Source organism: Etheostoma cragini, chromosome 9 (assembly GCF_013103735.1).
Source record: "Etheostoma cragini isolate CJK2018 chromosome 9, CSU_Ecrag_1.0, whole genome shotgun sequence".
Classification (NCBI taxonomy): domain Eukaryota; kingdom Metazoa; phylum Chordata; class Actinopteri; order Perciformes; family Percidae; genus Etheostoma; species Etheostoma cragini.
Genome location: NC_048415.1, coordinates 22,783,521 through 22,811,160, shown reverse-complemented (window position 1 = coordinate 22,811,160; position 27,640 = coordinate 22,783,521). Strand labels below are relative to the sequence as shown.

Sequence of the window (27,640 nt, the reverse complement as noted above, 5' to 3'; positions counted from 1 at the left end):
TTATATAGACCTTAGTGGTTCCTAATACTGTATCTGAAGTCTCTTTTATATAGACCTTAGTGGTCCCCTAATACTGTACCTGGAGTCCCTTTAAATAGACCTTAGTGGTCCCCTAATACTGTACCTGAAGTCTCTTTTATATAGACCTTAGTGGTCCCTTAATACTGTATCTGAAGTCATTCCTGTGTCTATAGTTTTACACTATAGACACAGGAATACATACACTTTGGCTGGCAGGTTTTTTCATATCAAATAGAGAGGTGGGAGGCAACTGAGATTAGCACTCCCAGTTTGTGATGCAACGTGCGGAGGATCGGCCATGCGGATTAAAACCTTTTAAAAATTAAAAGGTTCCCATCTGCAAGAAGTCGTTGCCGAGTCTTCCCAGCATCGGACTCGCTCTGCTTTAAAGGGCTGGTTGAATGGCTGAACAGGTTAATGCCACATTACACAAACACGAGCTCGCTCCACACGCCCCACTGTTTGGAAACAGGGACGAGTTCAAGTGGTCATTCTGGATCTTGAAATGTGCAGTAGGGTAAATGTTTGAAAGTGCCGGAAGTCTGACACTGTGCGATGTGTTGACATATTAATAAAAGCAAAAGGCTGTTTTGGACCTCTTTCAAGTGTTAAAAAATTGATAGTGGAAGCGCAACCCCAGTGTCGGGGGAACAGAGGGCTGGGCAAGTCAAACATCATGTTCTGAAACATAGCCACTGCAAACAGCACGAGGCATGACAAGATCACCACAACACCAACTCAAGAGCAAATACTGTGGGGGGTGCATCACTGATGCTGCTAAATCAGAAGCATTTCTGTTCTATTAATATTCAATCTATTCTAATACCAGATGATTTTCATTTGTTTGAATTTCACTTAAAAAGTCATTAAAAAATACAATTAATAACAGTGTTATATTTTCAGAATACTGAAATATTTAACACTGTTGCATCTCAATGTTACATAGCTTACAAGCAGCATTTTGCTGACGTTATCTTCACATTGGCTGCAGCTCTTTGTCACACAATAAGATAGACATAATCCAGTTGACAAATCTTGTTTTTTTAGTGCATGTAAACGTAAGACAGTAAGTAAGAATTCACTTATTTAGCCCTATTTGGAAGGATTGTGTTTGGTTCTTTACTTATCCCTATAAAACATGCAGGGTAAGGATTAAATAAAGTAAAACATCACTGTTAAGACCCAACACAGAAAGAGGTCTTGGTAAGTCCCCGGACCCCCCCGCAATGAACTTTTTCCTCCACCCAAGTGGCTGTTACTATCATGATAGAATCGAATCGGGACAAAGGCATAAGGTCCCAGCCCTAGCATTGCTATTGTTTGTACTGGAGCCCAATGAAGGAAATGTTTAGGCCAAAGCACTTCTGTCATGGTCCAATTATGGTCCACAGTCCTTTATTCCTTGATTACTGGTCTACGACCTTTTACCAAGAGAAGAACAGGAGCGGTCTCAATGAAGTGAAAGCAGGGACACAAAGGTCTGACTTAACTCTGTGTGTGTGCGTGTGTGTGTGTGTGTGTGTGTGTGTGTGTGTGTGTGTGTGTGGGGGGGGGGGGGGGGGGGGGGGGGGACTCCTCTGGGGGGTCTTGATACATTACAGTGAAGCAACTTCACCTCTAACACTAACAACAATGTTGTTGTCCTGTTTCAACACTGCTGTCTCACAGTCACTTGCTGTAAGTCAATCCACAGCCCTCGCCACGTTAACACAAACCATCTATGACAACAAGGGACAGGAAAGCTAGCAGGCAAAATCCCCTTTGTGTTGTGTCAAAGAGAGTGTGTTCAGAGCTCTGTGAAGAAGAGGGTCTCAATCACAACTCATCGTGTCTCCACTCAGACAGTAACCCGGCGAGAGGCGGCTGATGCCAGTTGGACAGAAGCGGCCGGGACAGCAAGCGTTCCCCAGAGAAAGACAGAACAAACTTGTTAGGCAGGTTGCAGCAACAGACATCAACCGTTACTCGTGTACTTCTTCCTTTTCCTATCTACCAAACAAAAGCTATCTACGCGAGTCTATTTGATGAATACCTTATCAGATGCTTCAACTGTTTCCGACATGAGGTCAGCGCTGTAAACTGTCACCTTGTGGGAGTTTTAAATTGCAAATTGTTCTTCAACCATTGATGGAAATAGTAGTTTAGTGTGTTTAACAGCAAAAGTTTGCCTGTCTAATTTGCCTCTCCACCCCAAAGTATTTATCCTTGGGTTGTACCTAACCAATCCTACTAAAAAGAAATTTGAAAAGAAGAGGTGTATAAGATACTTATAGATATAGGGTATTTTTTGCAAGAAAAAATGGTTGATTGTTCTGTCTTGGAAAAGTGTGAGTAGGCCTAGTATTGGTCGGTGGCTTAGGGAAATCTCTTCTTGCCTACCAATGGACAGAATAACATTTATGGTTAGGGATAGACAAGACACTTTCAAACAGGTTTGCCGACCATTCATGGACTTTGTTGAACCAAATGATGAGGTAATATACTGGCAAATGCGGGGAATTCTGACTAATTTGGGATTTTTCATGTGGGAGAGAGATGTTTTTATCGGCTTGTTATATCCTGTCAGAAGGGATCAGACCACGGTCAAAAGGTAATTTGGTTTTTTTATCAAGTCTTAATAATTTGTGTTTTTATTTTGTTTAAAGGTTTTTAGTGTGTTCGTATTTTTATGTTTTAGTCTGCTGCAGTGAGTGCTGTCAGTTGTTTGGTTTTTGCTACCATTGTTTTTCATGTCTACATTTCTGCACGTCTTGGTTAAAATGAAACTCAATAAACTATTAAAATAAAATATTGTTTAAAAAACAGACAGTCTACCTGTCTCAAAGTCCAGATCTATGTGTACAAGGAGCTATCAGACAGTGTAAAGCCCCTCATAATTAGGCTAATTACACAGAGGGATATTATGAAGGTTAATCAAATGATAAACATTTGCAAAGACCGATTTGTTTTCCCCATTAGCAATTGTGAAGACCCCAACCAGCTGATAAGCATTACAAATGAGATTTGGAGCTGTGACTACTACAAAGAGTAAAGCCCCCACCCCCACCTCCAGCCCCCTGAGCAAAGCCCGAATAAAAAAATAAAGAAAAAACAGGATAATGGGTTAGAAATGAAAAGGTATCTGCACTGATTTTAGATTTCAGATATTAATTTAAAATGTTTTCTCAAGTTGAAAATAGCTTCAATGAGTGAAATGTGCTAATGTTGGTTTGGAAAACCTTTAAAATCAGAAATAACCCCTAGTTAGACAAGACAAACACATAATGTACATCTCCGCATCCTTGGACTGATTACAGGAGGTTCCTTCCATCGGCATTAGAAACTGGAGGTGGTCCCGGTGCTACTTTCAGGTTTTTCTCTTTGCTTAAGATGTGATACTATCATAGACCTCGGAGTCTCTAATCTCATCCAGAGCTTCACTTTTTTATTTGTTGGTTTATGAGTAAGCAGGTTTATGTAATGTTTGCATGTTTGGGTAGATGGATTACTTAATGGGGCTACCGGACAAAGTCCAAGGGCCCATGGGTTTAGGGGCCCCAGGGGACTACAAAGACGCAAAACTCAGCACCCACAAAGAGACACAAGATGACCACAAAGAGATGCACAAGTAAAACAAGAGACACAAAACGACCATCAAGAGACCCCAAAGGACAACAAAAACGACCACAAAATGACAACAAATTGACTACAGAGATACTACACAGAGATGCCACAAAGAGACACAAAATGACTACAAATGTTGCAGCTTTGTAGTTGTTTTGTGTCTTCTAGTCTGGATTTTATTGCATAGTAGGAAGGGAGGGGGGAGGGCGTTCATGTGTCTGTACCCATGGGCCCATTATTTCATAATCCATACATGCATGGACGTCTGAAGGAACAGTAAGACTGTGTGATTTGCTTTTTTGTTGCTACGTGCCACAGACAGGTTTCTACTCCTGGTAATGTGCAATGGAGGTGTTCTTGGTCACTAGGTTCTGAGGATCCAAAAAGCCACCTAGGAAACGAGTCAGACACGGTCAGTCATATTTAGTACCTAATCAGGTTGGGTAGGGTCTTGTTTCACTATGACAAATCTCAGTTCTGTTTCAATTGGTCTGAAGTCTATATCCACAGCGTTCCACTTCCAGGATTGCGCCGCTGCCGATGGAAGCAGAGGCACCTTGGCTCCGTCCAGAGCTTAGCCCCGCCCAACGTGATTGGGATTGGTTTAAAGAAATGAGTGATAAACCAGAGCACGGACCAGCCAGACCCTCCTTCACAACGCTGTGCAGGAAGGTCTGGTTATAGACTAATTTGTCTATAACCCAAGTGGTTCGACATGCAGACTCAGAATCAGTTTTGAACATGTGGTTCGTCCTTATCACTGCAGGAGATAATACCTTGGGCAGTCAGAAGCCTATGTTGGCGCTGGGCCACATATCAAACAAAGTTAAATTATTCAAATTCTTGTTTTGGCAAGATGTAAACATGTAGACATTGTAATAATGACTAAAAGCTTATTTGCAGTCTAAAAGTAACATAGGTGATAGCTGGCTTCATCCGCTCTCTTTAGTCCCAACAGTCCTGTAAACTGTGATGGGATTCACAGATATTCATCTGGTATTTTCTGTCTTTGGCTTCAGAATGTTTTATTGATTCAGTCCTTGTTATAATTAAAAGTAATTGTGATCAGATGTTTTACGTTATTTCTAATGGGGATTATCTCCATAGGAAGCACAAGCTGACAACAGCTTGGCTTTTCCAACCTTTACGGCACCTTTTCTTCGGCTGTCATTGCGTTTGAAGTTTTCAGCTGTGCTAATTAACTGAACATGTTGCAACATTCATACACAAAAAGAGGCTCAAAGAAAGGTTTGAAGGCTCAAAAATACCTACTGAGAAAATCTAGTTTGAATATGCTCTCTACACTTCTTTTTTCCTCTAAACCTCAGAATTACTGCAAAAAGAACAATTACATTCCTGCATCACCGGGCATAAGAATACCTGGATAATATCTATGTTCGTTAAAGTAACAGAACTAAACTTCCTAACAAGATTTGCATGACTTTTCTGAACAGCTGTTGAGTAGTTTACTTGAGTTGTTGGCCTTTGCTCCCTAATGGCAGAAGCACAACTTTTTCTGTAAATATGGGAATCTGACTTTAATGCTGACTGACAGCTTGTATTGGCTTGGGATGTATCAAATAGAATCGGGTGGCTTGCATGACTGGAGTATGTGCTCCTTGATACTGCAAGTGGTACGATGCGACGTCTCAGGAGTTTATCTTATCCGAGTCTCAGGAGGTTTACTGACTGACAGCTGTAAATATATCACAACACAACCTTAACCATCTCCCGCACACCTCTGTGGTAGATAGCAGACTTGAAAAAATATATTTGCATCAACAGTAAACAAAGAGATGATCTGTATATTTCACTTTTTTTTAACAAATCAATAGCAAATGACAGAAGATGGCCTACCTTCCATTGACTGTAATTGGTCATATTCTCCAACAGAAACATGTAGGGATGGATGCATGACGGCCAAACCAAAAGAAGAAAATGTAACAATGATGATGCAATTCACAGTGCTGTGGCTGCATTATTCAGGAAAAACATTCAGCATTATTAAGAATAGAACTAAATTAAGGTGTTCAACTAAATAACAATGCTCAGAAAAAGAGATGTAACTGTGTAAAACGGCAAGGAATTTCATCCGGTATATAATAAAGGAGACAAAAGGACAGAGAAACAGAAAGCTAGTCCACCTGGGAGCACTGACACCTTTATTAAGTATCCCACTCAATAAGAGTCCTGGTAACTCTTCTTAAATAACCAAATTTAATGAATCTTTGCTTATGTTATTAAAAGGCTGATTTTCTCAATCAGCTTCTTAACCAATCACAATAAAAACTTTTTAAAAAGCCCAGACGTTACCTTTTATGATAAACAATCTGACCAATGCTAGCTTTAAGGGATGTGGACAATAATTAACGTTACGTAACATGATCAACAGGTTCATAGTTATGGGTTTATTGCACATACATATGACTTAATGGTTTATTATGGATCCCTATTAGTCATCACCTGGTGAAGCCTAGTCTTCCCGGGGTCACACACTACACAACACAGACACACACGGTGGTTCCAGGCAGCAGTAAAGTGTACAGAAACAACATCTCCGGCCCCAGAGGGTTACATTTGAGTTTATGTATTAGATTGTATAAAGTCTGGCTGAATTTTCCTTATTTGCACATTACATCATAAATAAAGATATAAAGAATGCAATTAAAAGTCTTCATTTTTTTTCTAGCCTATGGACGCCTTTTTTCTAGCCTATGGATGCCTTTTAAAACCATATAAAAAGACTACTTTGGCTTAGATCTTGATTTACAACCCTCTAATGAGCATCTCATACTTCCTGTTCTAGCATAAAGCCCTTATCTGTACAGCAAAATAACTAATGTGTGTGATAAATGATTTAACATCCAAACTGCCTCGCTGAGCAGCTGAGGGGGAAACGTTGGTCCTTGCCCCCAAAAATGCCAAACAGCTGTGTTGAGGCTATGATGGCTGATAATTAAATCAAAGTGTTAATCCACAAAACTACAGCTGTGACAATGAAGGGCCGTCATCCAACGCTGGCCTATAGCTCCACATGTCACTCTCGGATAGGTAGCGGATTTGGAATGCACTGGGGCAAAGTCACCAAAGTAAAGCTTCTCTGGGAGGGAACAGTGAGTGAGAAGAGCCGCAGACTTGCCTTAAACAGATGAAACTTCACATCGAGCCATCAATTAATTGGCCTCATCTGACAGGCGTGGTATAGGGCCTTCCTATCACAGCAGAGGGATGCTTGTCATTCAACAGGAAGCCTTGTTTTTCTTCTTTTTTTGCTGTTGCAACCGGCATGTTTACCTGATGCGTTAATTGCTGCCTTTCATTTGTTTTTAAATGAGCACTTGATGTTGAGAAGTGAGCGGGGTCTGCTGGTAGACTGATGCTAGAGGACTACAGTAGCTGCTCTCTCTATTTTAAATGTGGTCACTGTGGGGGAAGCAGTTGTTCTACAAATGTATAATGACGCAAACTAGAGACAAGTGAGAAGGCTTGGATTGTTGCACACAAGACACTAAAGCGGGGCGTTTCAAGGCGAGTCTACGATGCAAGTCTAGGTGATAATTAGGTTGACTGGGGTTTCTCTGTATAAAAAACACAAAGACTCCTGGGAAAAAAAACATCCTGAAATGTAATTTATGAAGACACAGACAGACAGGAATCTGCATCTTATGAGAAAAGTAGGAACTGAAAGGGGACACATTTTACCGGTGGACAGAGTTAATTATGATCCTGAACTCACAAAGTGTCAAATGACTGGCTGTCCGACTGGAAGTGCTAGTGCTGCTGAAGACTGGAGTGATGAAATATGATAAAAAGGGAAGCAAGCGTGTAATTTGGGGAATCAAACTGTCAGCAGTGTGTATCTTTATAATGGTATGTGTGTGGTGCAGGAGTTGTAAATCACTTTTAAATGCATGTTTATTTCCAACCTATGGTGATTGGGATGGATACGGCTTATCACTGCATTTTTAATCAGGTTTAATCTGCATCTGGTCCCGTCTTTGGGACACCACTATGATATGATGCCACTGACTGGTAGAGCTACAGTATATCTGCTACTCTGAAAATGGACTAAATCAATATGCAAAAGGAAATGTGGGCATTTGTTAAAATAAATCAATATTGTATATATAATGTAATATTGAGTTTTTAGTATATGCCTTTTCACCATGGATATGGTGAATTGACCCCCTTTTTGGGGGTGCATATTACAGATCTTTAATTGTTGGTTCTTGCTTTTATAATTTAATGCCGTCTGAAAATATTTTTCATATCCAAGCAAACTGATTGTATTGTAACTTGAAAATTCCTTAACCTACAGTAATTGATATTGAATCAAATCTTATTATTATTTAAAATTTATAGCAACGTTTTGTTATTTGCATCATTAGTATTTAAGTCAGATGGCAATTAGAAGAACCAATCTTCATTCATTCATCAATCCCCATTTTACGTGGAGATTCTGCCTTTGTTAAATCGCCAGGAGCTGACGGAGATATATTCAAACAGCCCCGTTTCTGGATCAGCAGAATACATTGGGTGCTTTTCAGAAACCAACCATTTCAAACTAACTCGGGTGTGTTTGCCCAGTTTGATTGGTTAAGGCTAATGTGAAGGCTGTTACTCCAACTCTGAAAAGAAAGACGCTTTGGCGCTGGCTAAAACCTCTTTGGGGGGGTGCCAAAACTTTCTCTACGCAGGAAAAACCCTGGTGTCAGATCCTTTTCGCTGATCTAAAATGAAACCAGGCTAATCAATGGTTGCCTGATTCACCTCTGGAGTAGTATTGGTTTAGTGACATGTAACAGAAAATCCATCACTATAAGTAATAAAGCCTCAGGATGTCTCGCTGAAACATGAACACCGAGGTCTTTAGAAGTCAGACTGAATTAACACCAGCCTCCCAAGGACTATGTGTGGAAAATGGCGTGATCTTGTTTCTCAGTTCTGCCCTTGTATATTGGTTACTCCAGCAACAGTTACTGGTGGAACTTCCAGTTGAAATGAAGAAAACGGGTTAGGGTAACCAATCAGGATTCAGCAATATTTAAAGGGAATCTGATCACAGTTGGCGGGTTGTTTGCTTGTGATGCCAGCAGTGTCAATCAAGTGTCATCAAACCACATCCGCATATTTTCCATTAAAACAGATTCACTGAGTTTTGACTCTTCATTAAAAATAGCTAAACATGTTTTTAATCTAAATTTCAACTTTGATTTGTGCACATTGTGAACTGAATATTTAATGTTACAGTGGAATCAGGTTTTCTGGGGCTTAGGTATGCTGAAATGCTGTTATTACAACACTGAGACAAAACACTCCACGCAGCGCATCTATCTAGAGGTTTACTATTTATTTGCTGCACAACAGATAAAGCATTTCATAAATCATGGAGCTAAGTGAAAGTGATATCCTACAGGGATGGTAAACAAGATTTCTGTAGGAAACAACTGCTGACCATATGCAGCGCTGAACACAAAGTACCACCCCTCACAGCTGAAAACAACAGTGATTAAAACTGAACTGTGGACAGACGAACGGAAAGCAAGATGTAAAAAACAGAAACAACCTCACAGAAGGTATAATCCCTACACTGTAGCAATGGTGGATTAGCGGATTTCTCAATTCCTCACAGTCTCTGCCATATGCTGCTGTGGCTACACCTTTCCAGTCCCACTCAGTGGAGATTAAATCCTTCAGTAAAGTAAACCTCATCGAAAGGTCTTCTAAAAAGCTCCTTACGGACCCTCGGCATGCAGTTCTCAACACAAACATCAGAGGAAACATGCTCCAAACACAGGCAATTACGACACTTGTGTTGCCTTTAGTGCTCTTTAAAAACTTGGGTCAATACATCATTCTGTCATAGCAAACGGAGATGTTTCCCACTTAAGAGATTTCCAAACCTTTTCATATCACAGGTATTGAGCTGTTATTTGAATGTTGAACACAGCTTATCCTCTGTCGCTACAATGAGCACTGCACATCTATCCTCTCAGTCAAACTTCTATTGGGTTTGGCTTGAGGACATAATCCCTTCCCTGGCCCGCTCCCTGGCAAAGCCACATAGAATCAACTCATCAATAACACTTTGTTTACTGAATACAGATGACTTTTCTCAAGAATCCCCTTAGCACAGCACGGCACGTTAAGGCATGAATGAGTGTAATCTCATGACAATTTCACCGGGGCTTTTTCTTTTCCTTTTTTTTTTTATACTTGAGCTGCCATTTAAGCAATTGCAGCAGACAGAGATTTCACATTGCAATTGTATCCAAATCATTTGGGCTTGGCCCGACGAACGAGGCGGACAAAAAGCCAGGGTTCTTATGCCCTTTGTCTTGACTTACAAGCATTCCTTCCAAACGTACACTCTTTTCTCAGGAAGGCCCGGTGGGATGGCAGCCACAGCGCCGTTTCCTTCACCCTCTCTCTGTATTCTGCAGCGCTGGGCTGCAAGACCGCAGATACATAACAATGAGGAGCTTTAGGTCCATAACTTCATCATCATCATGTCACACTGAGCCAGGGTTTCCTCATACTCTCTTTCACACTCACAATACCAGTGGCTAAGCTCACTATAAAGGTTCTCAGCCACTGAGGGAGACTGGCGACAAACAGCTTGAGATTGATTACAAGTTAATAATCTGCACTTTACAGTTATTTAAAACAGAGCCATTCTTACTTAGTTTCATTTCCTGTTTTGTTTCTTAATGTCCGATGCTATTGTTGGCTATGCACCCTTAAGATCACTGGGTTAATGGATCCAGTGTGGGGAACATAGCACCAATGCAGTTCTGGGTTACCGTTGCCCGGTACCAACGGCATGCTTCGACCCAGTCTTTGTTTTCATATGTAACTGCTGGGTTACTGGATCAAACCAACCCCTTCGTGTTGTGGATGCTTTTCCTGTGGGTGCTGGGTAAGGTTACCCCATTAATAAGTACGTACAGAGTTGGGGTTTTTAGGAGTACTGATCGGTATTGGCCAGGTACATCAGTCAGTGCCAAATGTTTGGGACCTGAGAGCATATAAGCCCGAGCTTTTCTGTCCTTTTGGCTCCGACACACACCTGCACAGCAGAGCGCTGGTGGATATGGAGCGTGATCGGGGTCGCCTCTGCAGCTCGTTTGTGTCACAGCAAGTCAGGGCAATGCCCATAAAGCAGTAGCATGTGTGGTTAAACTATTCAAATCTCCAGTCTGACAATAGTAACGGTGAGCTGGGTGTGGTTGCACTTCCTCTGAGACATGCACACCAGCGTTCTCTAAGCCCTAGTGACAAGCAGCTTTGGACAGATTTTTACGACTAAAAAGGTAAATCTTCATCAGTTTCTTTCTTTATCGGAACCCAACTCTCAGTACATGTCAAACGTACTACACCCACAGATGTTTAAAGGAGTTCATAGTACCAGCCCATCCATCCACATTAAAAAAGATGATCTTTGGTTCAAAGTTAGATATGGCATTAACAAGTTATTTGCATGTTTTATTGGCAAAAATGTTGATTGGGTGTAATTTCCATCGAGGATTCTTGTCCCCTAACTTCTGTTGTTTCAGGTTGATTATCTTTCTTAAATTTAATTTTAATCTCATGCTCTGTGACAGTTTAGCTGCCAAAACCCAGATGAGAGAAGTTGAACATAACGGTTGATATGCTCATCTCAGTCACACTACCTCTGCTACTGCGGAGTACTGGGTTTACTTTTTTTGCCTCTTTAACGCTGCACGTTGTACAAATGAAGGTTTTCTTCCACAGCAGATGCAGACTTTAGCTCAGGGATTTCTTTCAGATTGCTTTGGCAAACACATTACATCACAGATGTGCTGTTTTTTTTAACATTGAATTGTTTTTGAAAGGCCTTGGTAGAAGAACAGAAACATTTTGAGGATTGTGTAAATCTAAAGAATTGGGTACATTTGGACTCCCATGATTCACCCGTGGATCACGTCTTAAAATAAATTATCTCCATGTCTAGCTCCTGAAAAAAACAAAGTGCTGAAATGCTGCCTGGCCAGAAGATACTGGGTTCAGTTATTTAATCTTTTACTTCTCCACTGCTCACGCTGCAGCGCTGTGACCCTTAGCGACACCCAAAGCAGATTAATTGAAAAGCAAAGTTAAACTAGTTGTTTTTGGAAAGGCTTTATCCTTAATTGACTGATAGCTATTGCGGTTTATATCCTGCTTCTTAAACCCAAATCCAAACCCGCTCACTGGTCCATTTAGACATCCAGCCAGGGTATCTATGGCAGCCCTCTTAATCACTCTGGGGTTGTCTTAATCTTTCCATCTTAAGCGTGTCTTATTTACTTGTATTCTGCTCCTCACTCTCCTGGTAGAAAGTGGCCGCAGCTCAGCGTAATATCATCGTTTCTCATGGAAAGCTACAGTCATTTTTAGAATAGTCCTCCATCCTCAAACCATGAAACATATCTGCCGAGCTGTGAACCAAGGGTGCAACTCCACCAATCAATGTTATGTCACGTCAAATTCGACAAGGTTTTAGTTAGCTTTTCATCTATTTCCAAGACTGCGTGGAGTGAAAATCAGGTACAGAATTCATTAAAAAAACAGTTGGATGCTGTGTTGAAAACACAATGTTTCTGTTCTGGCTGACTTTTTATATACAATACCATGCAAGTACAAAAGGTTATTATTGAAGCAATACTCATCCTCAAATCTTTTTACAAAAACAGAATGCAAGCTACCAGCAGATGCAGTATATTTAGCAATATTTTGGTGAACATATGGGTGTTTGGAACATACTGAGCATACAGATGGGAAAGTGAAGGAGTTCCAGGAGGTATGTTACAGGAGTTAAAACTTTGTTTTAAATAGTTGAGATCCACTGTGAAAACTGAATGTTAACTGTAGTCGGATTACAACATTTACGTAATTTTTTTTTTCAAGGATCTGTAGAATACACCACGATATATTGCACTAATAACTTAATTTAGAACGGTTAGACATCTGTTTTGGAAGAAAGTTCTGACATAGAGAAGCATCTTCATATTCACCACCCCGCCCATATGAAACTGGGAGACACTGATGCAGATTACATATCACAAATATAGTGTTTTCACTTCATATTAGCAGAATCCAGAATAGATGGCAATTTTGCAATGTAAGCAAAAACCAAACTAAGATAAGATTGTACTGGATTTTTTATGGTTTTAACACATTATCAGGTAGGAAGCGCTATGAAGAAAATGTGAGGAACATGATGAATCAGAGTAAGGACTTACATGTATCCAAACGATGTTTACCTTCCAAACAGCATGCGGGTACTAGGTCTGAATGAAATGCAGGGCTTTTGAATGACAGAGAGAACATTTCCTAAAAAAAGGCCATGATATAATTACCCTGACAGTCCAGCAAGCACCTAAGAATTGGTTGATTTACGTGAAGCCCTTATCAAGGAAACCCGTTTGGCTCCAGCTCCGGCCAAGCCCAACAAAGAGTTAAGCATTTTAAATTCTACAGTGAAGCTAAACTGTTCTTGAAATTCAGCTGGCAGCCAGCCCCGCTAGTCATCCGTCGATTTGATGCGTGCTTCAAGGATCTGGCCCAAACAGACAGACTGGGAGCCAGGAATCCAAACAAACAGTCTGAGACAAGTTCAGTTCATACCATCGCTGGGGCCTAACGAGGAAGGTGGTCTCATCGCTCCACTCCTGTGCTACTGTTGACTGAGAAAACCAAACCTCTGTTCCGTGTTCTCTTATTTGACCTTAAACTCGGATTGATTGGCAGCACACTGCATTCGTGCCTTTTGCTCATGAATGTGACACATACAGTATGAGTTGCTCTATGCACTAAGCTTGCTGTTTAGGGTTAGTAAGCTCATGCTCAAATGTCTCTTCTACTCCAGGGTGCTGGAGGAACTAAAACAATTGACAAATAAACGTTAATGACAAATGAAATTGATATGATATATATTATATATCATATAATATTATAATATGATATATAATATGATAAGAAGCTCTTTGCCCTTTACCTCAGGGCACAAGTAAGCTTATTATTACTAGAAGAATAAAAGTGTGAAATTTGTAGCGGGGAAGGAAGTTTCCATGGAACACCTGTTCAACATTTTCATATTCAGTGAAGAAGAGCTTAGGTTCCCATATGAGCACCTTTGCCATCTGTTTCAAAAAATATAACAACTTTTGGTATTCAACCATTGTGCATGCTTTGCCAAACACAAACATCTCAGAACTTACTAATTTCAATGTCTGCATGTACACTTTGTGTAATGTAATGTATTTGCCTTATAGGTTTACAACAAGAAAAGCTATTACAAGTACTAGTACTAGTGATGGAGATGATCTACAGAGTTTCCCTTTGGGGATCAATAAAGTATTTCTGATTCTGATCTAAAAAGACACACTGTACATTAAAAATGACAGCACTAAAATAACAGGGATACACTTCTCCATTAGAATTAAAAAGACACACGCATGACTAAAAACACTGATGAAATTCTCCCCTAAATCAATTAAAGCGAGCGGCATTAGTGTTATCAGGCCATGCCATTTTCATAGGGCAGTTGAGGGAGTTCTCCGCAGCTTATCTGAAATAATGCAACAAAGAGTTGGTTAATGAGGAGAAAATCCCTGTGAGCTTAACTAATGCCCTGAATGCGCAATCATAACATGCAGCCATTAGGTCATTTCCCATCATTTCCAGTCTTATTTTGATAGTCTCTTTGGTTTCAAACCTACAATTCAGACATGGCCAGTACCTAAACACCCCCCAGGACGGAAGGGTTCACCGTTAATAACATGCTGACCAATCACATGGTGGCATGCTACGGAGTTACAGATGACACTTAAACAATTATGTCAATTATGACACAATAAAACTAAAATAACTGGTAAAGTGAGGACTAATGTAAAATATAGATGTGTTTAATTTGTAGGGTTCGATTACGTAGTGAACTTAATGACGAGTTGGAAATGTGTACATCTCTGAGTTTAAAAGATCTTTAAAATCTAAAATATGTAAGGGTTATGAAGTAAGCGATCGTCATCGCGATATCAACTGCTGCAATAAAGACATCGCGAAAGGCTGCGACATACTGCAATATACATGGCAACAGATTTTTTCCTGTTACATTTGGAATATTTTATTTCCTTTTTCAAGAACAAACACAAACAAACAACACCCCCATCACACCTCCCCAAAGGATATTATTTACAGGCAATATTTTAACGTAGGCATGCAATGTTTTGAGGTCAGTCACATTATCCACATAATCTAGATAGGGCTGCCACATGTTAGGAACGGTGTAGTATCTCTTTCTCAGGTTATAGGATGCTATTTCTAAGGGCACACCGTTATTCATTTCCAAATAGCATTTAGTTATGGATAGAGAGGAATCAGACTTCCATGTGAGAGCAGTACACACTCTGCTGCCAGGACTAGTTCCAACATTTTTATTTCTAATTTGTATTGTTCTCAAGAATTTGGTTGGGTTGGATTTCTGGGTGATTCTTTAGAGGTTCTAGGCAAAAATAAGCTTCAGCCTATTCTTTTTTTGGTTAACCGAAATAAACTGATTCATCATGATCATCATTACATCAAAGCTGAAATGTATGCTTGTTTAGCTTTTCACGTTTTGAGCCAAAATTTGACAAATTTGCTGTTCATTTAAAGAATAAATAACACAAATATATAATTGTATAATTTAGAAATGAAATAGAAATATTTTTTGGGCCTTCGTGCCTAGGAATCATTGGAGAGGTTAATTATCTAACTGTTTTGTATTTTGCTATAATCATAGAATTGCACAGTTTTATATTGTGTACTGGTAGTAAAACATGTGTGCATTTTATTTCCAGTTCAAACAGCAAAATGAGTAAGATGGACAAGAATATCTCAATATTCCAGCCTTGATGAAAAGAGTTTTTAATCAGAACAATAGTTTCTGAGGCTTTGTGTTGGCCAAATTGTAAGTGAGAAGATTTGATAAGAATATGATGATAATCAAAACTACTTTGCTTTCGTGGGCCCAGGGGTATCTCACCTGGTGGAGATAAATATAGAGATAACGCCATAACTCAGCGGCGGCGGGTTCGACTCCGCCCAGCGGCCCTTTGCTGCGAGTCATTCCCCATCTCTCTACCCTTTCATGTCTTCTGGCTGTCATATTTAAATAAAGGCCTAAAATGACCCCAAAAATGTTTCAAAAACTTTAATAATAATTCATTCATTATTTTTTAAAATAAAAGCAAAGTCAATAACTATGCGCCTGGCCCTTGATGTGATTCTTATTTTCCAGTGTGGTCCTTAGTGAAAATGAGTTTGACACCCGTGGTTTAGACGATGCGCCGTAGATAAATTATCAGAAAGCATTTTAGTCTGAATAATGTCTGCGTGGCACTGCGACCTTCGGCTCTTAATGACCCCCACTGGCAGATCAGGGGTCCGGGGACCCCTGGGGGTCTCTGGCACTCTTCCAGGGGGTCTGTTTTCACATTCATTCATTTCAAATTGTCATAATGAAATTCTTTCTTTAAAAAAAACAATTTAAAAAAACCTTAATATGTATAGCAATACATACATGATATATTTTATTATTTCATTCATTTTTGTGATATAATTTATCTATAATAGTTCATAGATTATGCTGCTTTCTGAAAAATTCAAATGTCTGATGTAGAAAAGAGAGGAATAGAATGGAGACCTGCGTTATTGATGTCGTATACGTGCATGATGCAAAGATTTATTTTTATCATTACCATTCAGGACATTATGCATTCTACTTCATCTTTTCGTTTTCTTATTTAAATCAGTATCCGGGGCGACCTCTAGCCCCCCCCCCCCAGTAGAGCGTGCGCCCCATAAAGGTCTCTCTCTCTCTCTCCCCCCTTTTATTTTCATATTTCTTGTTTGAAAAGTGCTTTGCAAATAAAGCCTATTATTACGGATTTTTTTATATGATTAAGAGAGGTACAATGGTTGAAGGAAAAAGTTTTGTGATAAAAGTCCACAGAAAAGTATTTTATGGTAAATAAAAATAAATGCAGCAGTGTTCATGCTCTGTGAATGTACAGTATTTACAGCTGTGGAAAGAAGGGAAGAATTAGGTCGAGTACTCACCCAAATGTTAACTCTAAGCGAGGGTGGGGACTACAGGATCAGACACCTAAAAAGAAGCACAAGATAATTACACAGCTCTGAAGTCAAAATGACACTTCACACCGAGACCTATCATTTATGGCCCGGGTCATTTAAACTGTCCGATCTGGGGTTGCAGCCGCAACACCTCGGTGCCGACGTTAGTGTTTACTTTAGGAAAGTTAGCATTAAAAGTGCAGCTCTAACTCCTCAAGTGAAATCCTAACTTTTGACTGCAGGGGATACACACAAAAATGATAATTGTGAGTGAAATTTCTATTTCGGGTGTTGTGAATGTCCTACATTCTGTTTAGATACAGGTAAGGGTGGGGGTGGAACCATTTTTTGTCTCCAGGGCCCAGCGATGTGTATTCCTCTTGCTGAGGAAGTCTTTTGTTCTGATAAATTGACATTGTCAGTTTCCCACATTGCCACAGTGTGGCATATACTATAGGGAGCAGTGGTGGGTACACAGATGCTACTTCGACTGGCGTCACTCAATGTGACATTTCTTGTTTTTTCTTTTCTTTTGAGGGGGGGGGGGGTGTCTATTTTTTTTCTAACTCTGAACTTCCAAGTCAAGGAAGCAGGAAGGAATAGGAATTAATACACCTACACTCTCCTTCTCCCTTTAGAATGGCAAAAATCTCTTTGTACCCACATGATAATTACGGGTGGGCGCCAGTTTGGGATCGTTATCCATGCCTCCTTCACGCTTTCTCTTTTTGCAAGTATAATACAAGGTTTTGAAAACATGCAGCTTTTCACAACTTCCCTTCAGTTTCTTTACGCTGCGCTAATGTTAGAGAACAAGTATTGCTTGAAGTGGTGCTGCCTTGTTCCAGCATATGCTCCCTGTTTTTCAGAGGCGGCGCGAGTAGCCGGCAGCGGGGGAAAGTAACCATCCGCCGGTCGCTGGGACGCCTTCCTCCAGGGAGACGTGATGATGAACAACACGCTCTATTTTGGAGTCGTTTCATGCAGTCTTACACTCAAGTCTCAATTACCGAGTGAGCTTAATGTGTTTACCTCTGAAACGGTTTTACTTTTCCACTTTTAATTAGCGGTTGTAGCGTTGAGCACCAACCACCGTCTTCTTTTATTACTCTCAGCTAAATGTGGAAATGTGTGTACTTACTATGTTTTAAGTAAATATTCAAACGTTACTTCTAAAGACATAAACTACCCTGAAGTGAAATTGTTTTCTTAAACCCACTTTTTGTGACAATATGAACATTAAAGATGATATCCATGCAAGAGACATAGGCTGATTATTTGATCAATAGAAAAGTAATTATTAAAGCTGCTGATGTTAGCTGTGGCTCTGCTTAGTGTAGATCTGGAAATACATTAAAAGTGTTCAAGTGTAGGAAATTGAACAAAAACATATTCATATTAGATAGTCAGATGCAAATAGCTGTGATTTGAAGTGCTGACGTGTTGAGATACCTGCCAATTAGCCGTTAGCTGTCAATACACAAGTGAATGGAATTTAATTTGTTGTCAAAGCATTGAAATGTGACATTCAGAGACGTAACAGCAACATGCCTTCTCAGAGACAATGTGCAGCTTACTGTTTCCTGTCAACACTCTTTGATGGGACTCATTTCTTACCGAAGGTATAGAACAGTGGAAACCGTACTCTATCAGAGCAGAAAGTATCTACAATTTTTTTTTAAATATGTATAAATATATACATAATTTTATTCTATATATATGTATTTATGTGTGTGTATATATATATATATATATATAAATATAACCAGAAATAAAATCTTAACCCCCACTGCTGTAAAAGACTAAATGTTGGCAGATTAACTGCCAAACAGCCATAATCATAGAAATCCATGTATTAAAAAAGTGATAATCTCTCCAGCTAAGAAATGAGAGAAAATGTGTTACCAAACCAAAAACTGACTTGCTATACAGTAGCATCCGTATCCGACCACATGCTCTGATGTTTTCCCCCTGAGATGAGGACTTATCCACATCTTTGATTGATCTTAGACTTACAGTCTCTGAGCTACAGATCCACTCATCTGGGGACGTAGCCAGCAGAGGAGGAGCTGGTCTGGCCAGAAATCATGGAAAACACAGGTCAGATGGGCTCACGTTCAACTGCTGCCAAGCCACCAAGTTAGGAGAACAATCATGTTGATCATGCTTGGACCAGCAAGGTGCCTGTAGGCAAATGGCAAATGTGCCAAATCCAGCCCTTCAGCAAAAACTATGATACATATACAAGAACTATACACAACATAACTACAACTTGTCGTCATCATCAATGAGCCACGCCCCCGACACGTGTAACTGATTGGGTTGTCCTCTCGTATCCTCTCTCTGCTGTTGGAATTTCTGTCTTTTTATCCCAGCACTCCCTGTGCTACCACAGCTCTCTTTGTTGTGTTACAAGACACAGGAACGTTGTACATTTACTACCACTAAAAACGTAAATTACTAATGGATTCTTTGCTCTGCTGGCCGACAGCCGTCTGCTCCGAGGGCTGTGTCAGAGACGCTGCTGCAGCTCCAACTTCTGACGCCGGTAAAAGCTGGTGAGATTATCGGCTCAAACTACAACAACTAACTCCTCAGTGTTTTTAGAAGACCGGCAAGCGTCAGTCCCTTTCCCTCACGCAGGATCTTTATCTCACATCCCGCCCCCCTCACCCTTCACAGCTATGGACTAACTATGTATTTTTAGAATGTGGCCATCCTGAAAATACTAACTTTTATCACTGAGTACCACAATCTAACTTGACTACTTTTCTTTTGTTGGATGTGACCTTAGGCTACATCTAGACTCCTATGTTTTCATTTGAAAGCAGCATTTTAGCTCCAGTAGCAGAACTAATCTCTGTCCATATCATCACAACGCTTATCACATGACCATTCGCATGCTGCTGTAAACAGGAAGCAAAAGCAGCGGATTGTCTGATACTACTCTGCAGTTGAAAATCCTAGGTGCAAGATATGGGGAAAATATCTAATAGTGATTATTTTGACTGATATTGCTAAATGGCTGGATAGATCATTTGTGTCGTTATTCTCTTTTTCATTGAAAAATGTAAAAGATTAAAATGATTATAGTGTGATTTTCGTAAGGCTCTGTCCTGAAGTTGTGTTCTTTAGCCTGTAGGATAGGATTAGTAGGCCGGGACGTCTCTGCACCAGAATACTTCATACAGAATGGTTTGACACATATTTTGCAAATACAGCCCCCCCCTGCTGTCCAGATATTGCCCTAGTCCATATTGCAATCAAATGTGCAGCCCAAATATATATTGAATACAGAAAATACTTTCGAGAAAGAACAACAATGAGCATGAGTAAGACCGAGGATTTATTTGCATGGACCAACGACGAGGACGACCGGTTGAGGATCGGTATGTACTCGTACCCGACAGGTAAGACCCACTGACGTGCACTGAGTTTGGGCCCGTCCAGGCTACAAAAGCAACCCCAGAGTTTTCTAACCAAAACGGGGACGCGGTGTTTCCAAATGTCTCCATTTTAGGGTCTCGGAAACCCCAAGTAGTTGGGCGTGAGGCGGTTGACATGGCAAAAGATATTCATTTTAAACCAAAACATAGTAGTGTAGATGTAGCCTTACACAACCGCATTTAATCAACCATGCATGTCCTGCAGACTTACTTTGGATCAAATAGGTTATTCTTAAAGATTTGCTGTCACACCACTGACCCTCAGAAGTGCTCAGGCATATATTTTTTATACTCAAATAAAATGAACCAATTTCACTCAATGCCAAATCCATTATGATAACTTAGGTTAAACTATTTCAGCCGTGTGGACCACGGGAAAAAGAAATACAATGAGCTAAATACTCAAATTATCAAAGCCATTAAACATTCAGATAGAGCAATTTGCTATCAAACACAAGTGATCATCCAAGTACATTAGACCATTAACACATTTCTAAAGACCCACAATCTGCCAAAGAAATGCAATTTAGGCCCTGAAAAGGTCTTTATTTATCAGCTTGTGATGGACAGGCTCCAAAGAGACTAAAAACAAGTGTACCTTCTTCTAACCTCCATCTTCGTCTTCATGCTTCATTCGGGATCATTCTGCTATTTTTATAGGCTTTATGTCATCTTTTTTAATATGCGTAAATGTCTTTTTTCCAAATTTTTTAAAATTATTTTTACAAGAGCTGTCCCAAGCGTTATTCTCATACAGACCTACCAACGCTGAGGAGCGGTGGGTCCATTCCCTCTGTGGACACATGCTTTCTAAGTGCTCCTCCAATGGACAGCTGGATTGGGGCTTAATGTTTACAGCCTGCAAAAGGTAGACCCAACCAATGAAAAATACATATCCATGAAAACACCTGGGCCTTTTCCCTAGGCATTATGGTGTATTTATAACCACTTCATGTTCAAATTAAATTAGTGCATGTAACCTTTTCTGAACTAGGTACAGTACAGTACCACTGGGCTCACAGCAACCTGCATAGAGCAGACTAGAGTGCAGGAAATACTCTGGACAGGAACCAAGTGGCTCCTCGGATACATACCTGACCTGCAAAGCATTTCTAAGAGCTCCACCTGGGCCAAGCGGCCTCTCACTTAGGGTTGAGCTGACTGAATGCAGCAGAGTGATTTTCAAAGCACAGTTGAATTCTTGATTATACCTCTTGTACATGTGAATACAAAGTTTCATGAGGGGAAGGCGATTTCTGAACAATCATCATCTTGTAATTTTCATGTCCAACACTCAAATTCAAAATGCAGATCCTGTGTTAAAAATAATAATACCACTCTCCGAATAGCCAAATTAAAAAATACTTAACATCTGGCTTTTGTCTGCAGTGAGAAATGTTACAATCAGCATTCATTCCTGAGACAAATGACTGCAGTAAACAGGACACCCAGGTGGAAATGCTAATGTCATCATCTGTTGTCCAGCGCAATTGTGTGACGCACTTGCTTCCGAACTACTGCCATCTCAGTCCCAATTTCCGTCAGCCTCCGCCCACGCAGCGCTCGCGCCATCAAATTGGTCTGCACTGAGTTTCAAATAGAGACAGAATGAGTTACCAATATTCAAAAAAATAGGAACCACCATAACATTTTCGCTGGCCTTCAATCTGCTGTTTCCGTTTACTAATCCTATGTCGTAAATGTCGCGTCTCTCTTTTGGAGAACAGCAGAGACACAAACAAAGTTCTTTTGAAGACAGATTAAGATTTTGGTCCCAACCAACCCATCGTCAGACAGAGGCAGCCTCGGAGCGTCTACTTCCATAATCTCAGGGTGTTTTCTAGAATCTCTACAGTATGTCATTCCTCATCTGCCCACAGGTTTCCGCCCGAGTCTCACCTGACCTCTAAGGCCTGTATAGAGTCCTGTGTGCTCCCATAACCGGTATATATATATTCGTAATATTTTTCCACTGAGACTGAAAGCCTGAACACAGACCACTATAACTATACTTGGCATGTTTTGTATTGACATTAGAGCACTCCTTGTATGCCGGTTCCCCTAGGACCCGGTCCCAAAGTCCACCGTCACAGACCCTACAGACTTTAGTTGCTGTTAAGTCTCTGAGGGCTCGCGGCGGTCCTACACTGAACATGCCCAGTCTTTGAGAGCTCTCCTACATTCCTATGTGGAATTGTAACATACTGTACATGTATGCACAGAGCTGTTAATCAATTCAGTGGAAATATCTCTATACTTTGGAGCTCGATCCTCTTTTAGGGTTTTTCTGTGACTGTCAGGTAAACTGTGGTTTCTCCACCATTCAGCAAAAGAACTCATCAGAACCACAAGAGCAGCACTCTAAATTCACATGCCAAAAGGTATCGCTGTAAATAAGTAGGGTTGTCTAACAATGACATTAATAGAAACCAAAACTTCAAATTACAGTTTTTCTTTGAGTTACTAAGTGTAGGAGAATAAATGCCTGAGGCTTGCTTCTTGATGCTTTTATCTTATTAAGACTCGCACAAACTGAACACGGCTCTTGGATAACATTTGTAATCCTTGAAAGCAGAAAGTCAAATCTCACAATATTTTTGACCAAATACCTTGATATGGAGGCGATATTTTAGGGTTGACTATTGGTGCTTTCACAAAATAGTCTTTTGATAAATAATCATCAACAATGTGTATAAGGACTAATAGTTAGATAGCTAGCTCTTTATTGTCATTCAACTGTACAGAGTGCACATATGAATGAAACTTCATTCCACTGGCTCATAATTACTGCTTGAACTAAAAATTAAAAGTAAATAAACACTAATGCTACAGTGTAATTTAAACATGACTTAAAAATATAAAAAAGGAGTTTGAAAGAAGCACGTATATTATTATTGCACATATTGAATGGCTACATACCCTGTTTAAGAAAAATACTGTAGATACTTTTGTTGCACGTTTATGAATAAAAATAAGTGGATAAAGCAAATAAAAGCTAGAGCAGTCTGGTTAATTCAGAAAATTACATCACAAGCACAAACCAGGAAAAGACAACACTTATGCAATATAACGATATTACAATATCCAAAATTTAAGACAATATAATATCAATATATTGCCCGGCCCTACCTGAAAGGTTGCAAAACAACTGTAGGGCTTAGCTTTGTATGTTTCTTTCTATTGTAATGCTTCTACAACCAAAGGTTGGGACAGTGGAGGGATTTAAAAGATGAATGCATCTAATGTACTGGATCTGTCGGATATTACCACCAGTGACCTCAAACCTGACACACAACTCACCCTCAGCTTAAACCCCACAGGATTCAAATTATAAATAAAAAAAAATGCATGCAGGGAGCTCAAATAACAAGCCAGCCGAGCACTGAGGCAGGCTGTGTGTCGGTGAAGAGTGGGTGCACTATGCTACCTAATCCACACTACATCAGATCCAATTGGATAATCTATCAATGAAGCAGATTCTGGGGCAACTGCCTAAGACCCAGACCATAACCTTTAACCTTCTATGTATTTAGACACAACATGAGAGAAAAGTGGAAAAGTGCAAGTGAATGCGCATGTAGAGACCCAAAGAAGCTTTTCTCTTTAGGCTATGGCAAACCGACAGTTTATGGAAGTCCCCTCCAACTCTTCCTAGTCTTGTAATAGCATTAGTAGTGCTTTAAAGTCTTGATATAGCTGCAATAATGCTCCTAACAGCAGCATAAATAAATGGCTTTCATTAGTTTGCTCCGTTTAGCATTGGCTTCTTACCCTTCTTTCTATATCCTGCTTGGAATCCAACTGAGGTTAATCAGATCGAGCAACTGATTGACATCAAAGGCAATAACATGAAATAGAAAGAATTTACAAGGGGGCTCTTCCACAACAAACATCACCTGTCAGCACTCTATACTGTGTATTGCTGTTGTTATAGAAACCGTCTACTTCGCTGTGCATTCTGAAAAACACAAAATGAGTCAATACTGGGGTTTTATATCCAATGCTTATGTTTTAAACAAAATAAAAATCAGCCTTTCTACAAAATCTGTGCATGGTGGCTATTCTGGTTGGTTAATAAAATACTGGGTTAAGGAGTGGTTAGGCAACTAAAACCATTGTTAAAGGGCCAATCTTTTCACATCAAAGTGAGTATATAGGTGTTCGGGAGTACTAGTACACATGAGAAAACAAGAAGTAGCAAGCACATTGGGGGGCTTTGTGTAAAGTCTGAATGATATCCTCAAGTGATGTCAGCATCGGTTGAGTCTTAAGACTACAAGTTTGAAATGGAAACAAGAAGTGATCTTAGAAGAAGTGATGTTAGGGAAGAACTGGGTAGTGGTTAATAAAAACGGGTTCATTTTAACATTGCTTGTCAAGGTGTCATATTCATATTGCTTGTTTTGTCCCACCTACAGTACATATAAAAGACAAAAGGAGAACATGTAGATCGACACATTTGAAAAGCATGAACTAGAGACCTTGTGGGATTTAGCTTGAAAGGACATCTACTCCTGAACAGAAGATTCCACATAAACACGGATCAACACCAAATCAGGAGGTAAAAATCTGAAATCAACTGGATATAGATTTCATCCCCTAACATTACACACAATCAAAGACTGCCCTGATGTTCGGATGCATGGAGGGGTGAGTGTGAGGTTAAGTGAAGACTCGGTCCCAGGTGTAACACTACCAGAGACAGGGACTTTGAGCCAAGAGGATGATTTGGGTCAGTAGGTAATTGTGTTCCTGGACCACAGGGGACTTGTTGGCAATTTATCCTTCCAATGAGCCCCATGAAATATGCACATGTACAGTGTGCCAGTAGACTGATGGATGCAACTCTGTTCAAACAGTGATGGGGTCAAATTTCTGCTGCTACACACAATAGCAACTCCCAGCTTCAATGACACAATAGGATTGTGGCAGAACAAAGGTGTTATGCCTGATGTAGCACAAAATCAGAACTCTTCCTACTCAATTGAGCACTGCCGTAACATTTCAAACACTAGCAAAAAGCTCTAAAATTCTACATTATTAGCTTCTCCAAAACTGAAACCAGGTTTTACCAACCACTTCCGATAGTTGTCTCTTTCAGGACTGGAGCATGCCAAGCCTACCTTCCCTTCTCTTATTTACCATCTAGAGAAATCGCTGCCAGGTTAAGCATTCACTTCAGTGGGTGCGAAATTATTCCAGAAGCATGCCAGCTTTAATTTTTAACCCCAACACTTCTTTGGTAGTATAGGATATTCCATTACAGCTCATTTACGGTTTCAAAAGTGCTTTGTGAACACTTAGTTTGCATCATGGAGATTTTTTAAAACTAAAGGCTACTTTCAAGAGAATTAACATGAGTTTAATATCTACCCGCCCTGGTCAAAGAGATATGGGAATCCTGATCCTAAATGAAAGGTGGCACAGAGTCAGTATGACAATGTTAAAGATTACTGTTCTTTCCTGGAAACGGTTGATGAACTGTACATACAACAGAAAACTTCAACAATCAGAATGTAAAAACTGATAGGCGTCAGAAGCGCCATGAACACCTAAGGGTGTAATCCGACTCAACGCAAAGTAAAATGTTCAACAACAGGAACCTTTCTGGACCCGTGTCTTTTTCAAGCACTCTGGTAATGTTTCTTGGCCGTGGTTTATGCCTCCCCAAAACTCCCTGCTTCACTGAGAAACTATTAGATATTACTTATATCAGTATTAGGACTGGAGATGGGAATTTTGAGAGAGAGAGAGAGAGAGAGAGAGAGAGAGAGAGAGAGAGAGAGAGAGAGAGAGAGAGAGAGAGAGAGAAGCTGATTAAGAAAGGAAAGAACATGCAAGAAAGAAAAAACTGAATCTTTGTTTGTTAATTGATTCAATTATAGGCATGGGGGGTGGCAGTAGCTCAGTCCGTAGGGAGTTGGGTTGGGAACCGGAGGGTCACTGGTTCAAGTCCCTGTATGGACCTAAAAAAAAAAGTTGGGAGCGTGGATTGGTGGCTGGAGAGATGCCAGTTCACCTCCTGGGCACTGCCAGGTGCCCTTGAGCAAGGCACCATACCCCCCCGACCGCTCAGGGCACTGGTTCAGCTGGCAGCCCACTCACTCTGACATCTCTCCATGTATAGTGCATGTATGGGTCCTGAGCATGTGTGTGTATTTCAGGCCTGTGTGTGAGTACTAACAAAAAAAAGTGTGTACACAGAATGTAGTGTAGTAATTTCCCCATTGGGGACTAATAAAACAAATTATCTTATCTTATTATCTTAATAAAGAAGAAGAAGAAAACGGGACTCCAAACGTTTGAGAAGACCATCCCTACTGTGGAGACGGAGCTTTCCCTTCCAGCTTGCCTGCTCATCACACAAATACAGTACAGGACAAAAGTTTGGTTACACCTTCTCATTCAATGAGTTTCGTTTATTTTCATGACTATAATTAGTGGAATTTCTTGCCTTATTAATGAAGTTGGGACCATCAGTTGTGTTGTTCGGAAGTCAAGTTGATACACAGCCGACAGCCTATTGGAATTCATATTCGTGACAAAAAAAAATGAGATTCTTTAAATCAACAAGTCCAGAATTGACTATATTTGAGGGAAACTAATTTGAATGCACCTTAATGCAGATGTTTTTTTTATTTCACAGTAACCCAGGACATATAAATTAGGGGTAAATTTAGAAATGCATTAAATGAATAAGCAATCAGGCTAACTTGAAGGAGCTTAACACAACAAACGACCCCAGGCTGTGGGAGCGAGGCATGGGCCGTATGGAGATTCTGACCGTGGGATAACCTTCAAAAACAACACGCTTTCACGCTACTGTGACATTGCAAATACAGTTTTAACATTTGTTATTATGAAATGTCTGGGTAAAAAACGATTTTTTTCAAATGAACATAACATTTAAATTTTGATTTATAAACTACATAACACTCTGTTTATCTCTTTAACCTTGCAGCTGGTAAAGTTGGAAAAAAAATTAGTACACTGTTGGGTACTTTAAAGTGCTCATATTATGTTCATTTTTCAGGTTTAAAAATTGTGGTGGTTATACTGAAATAGATTTACAAGGTTTCATTTTCAAAAAACACCTTTTCTTTTTTAAGAGATTATTCTTTGGGCTTTTCTGCCTTTATTTGACAGGACAGCTGGGTGAATAAGGAGAGAGAAGGGGAAGACATGCAGGAAAACGTCACAGGCTGAATCCCTGTTTATGTGCACCTGCTCTACCACTGATCCAGTACCTAAGGACTACTAGCCAGTCAGAAGCAGAGTATGAGGGCCCTGACAGTACCTTGGTAAGGACTACTAGCCAGTCAGAAACAGAGACTGAGGGCCCTGACGGTACCTAGGTAAGGACTACTAGCCACTCAGAAGCAGAGTATGAGGGTCCTGACAGTACCTAGGTAAGGACTACTAACCAGTCAGAAGCAGAGTATGAGGGCCCT

At 40.1% G+C, this 27,640-nt stretch overlaps 1 protein-coding gene across 1 annotated transcript in view; it reads right to left on the bottom strand.

The window, feature by feature from the left end:
- The window catches only part of lpp (LIM domain containing preferred translocation partner in lipoma), a 139,343-nt gene that overhangs the window by 101,475 nt on the left and 10,228 nt on the right, over positions 1–27,640 (bottom strand). The window contains exon 3 of the mRNA XM_034882215.1: positions 16,729–16,774. The gene's annotated coding sequence lies outside the window, so the exon portion shown is untranslated. The remainder of the gene's footprint in view (positions 1–16,728; positions 16,775–27,640) is intronic.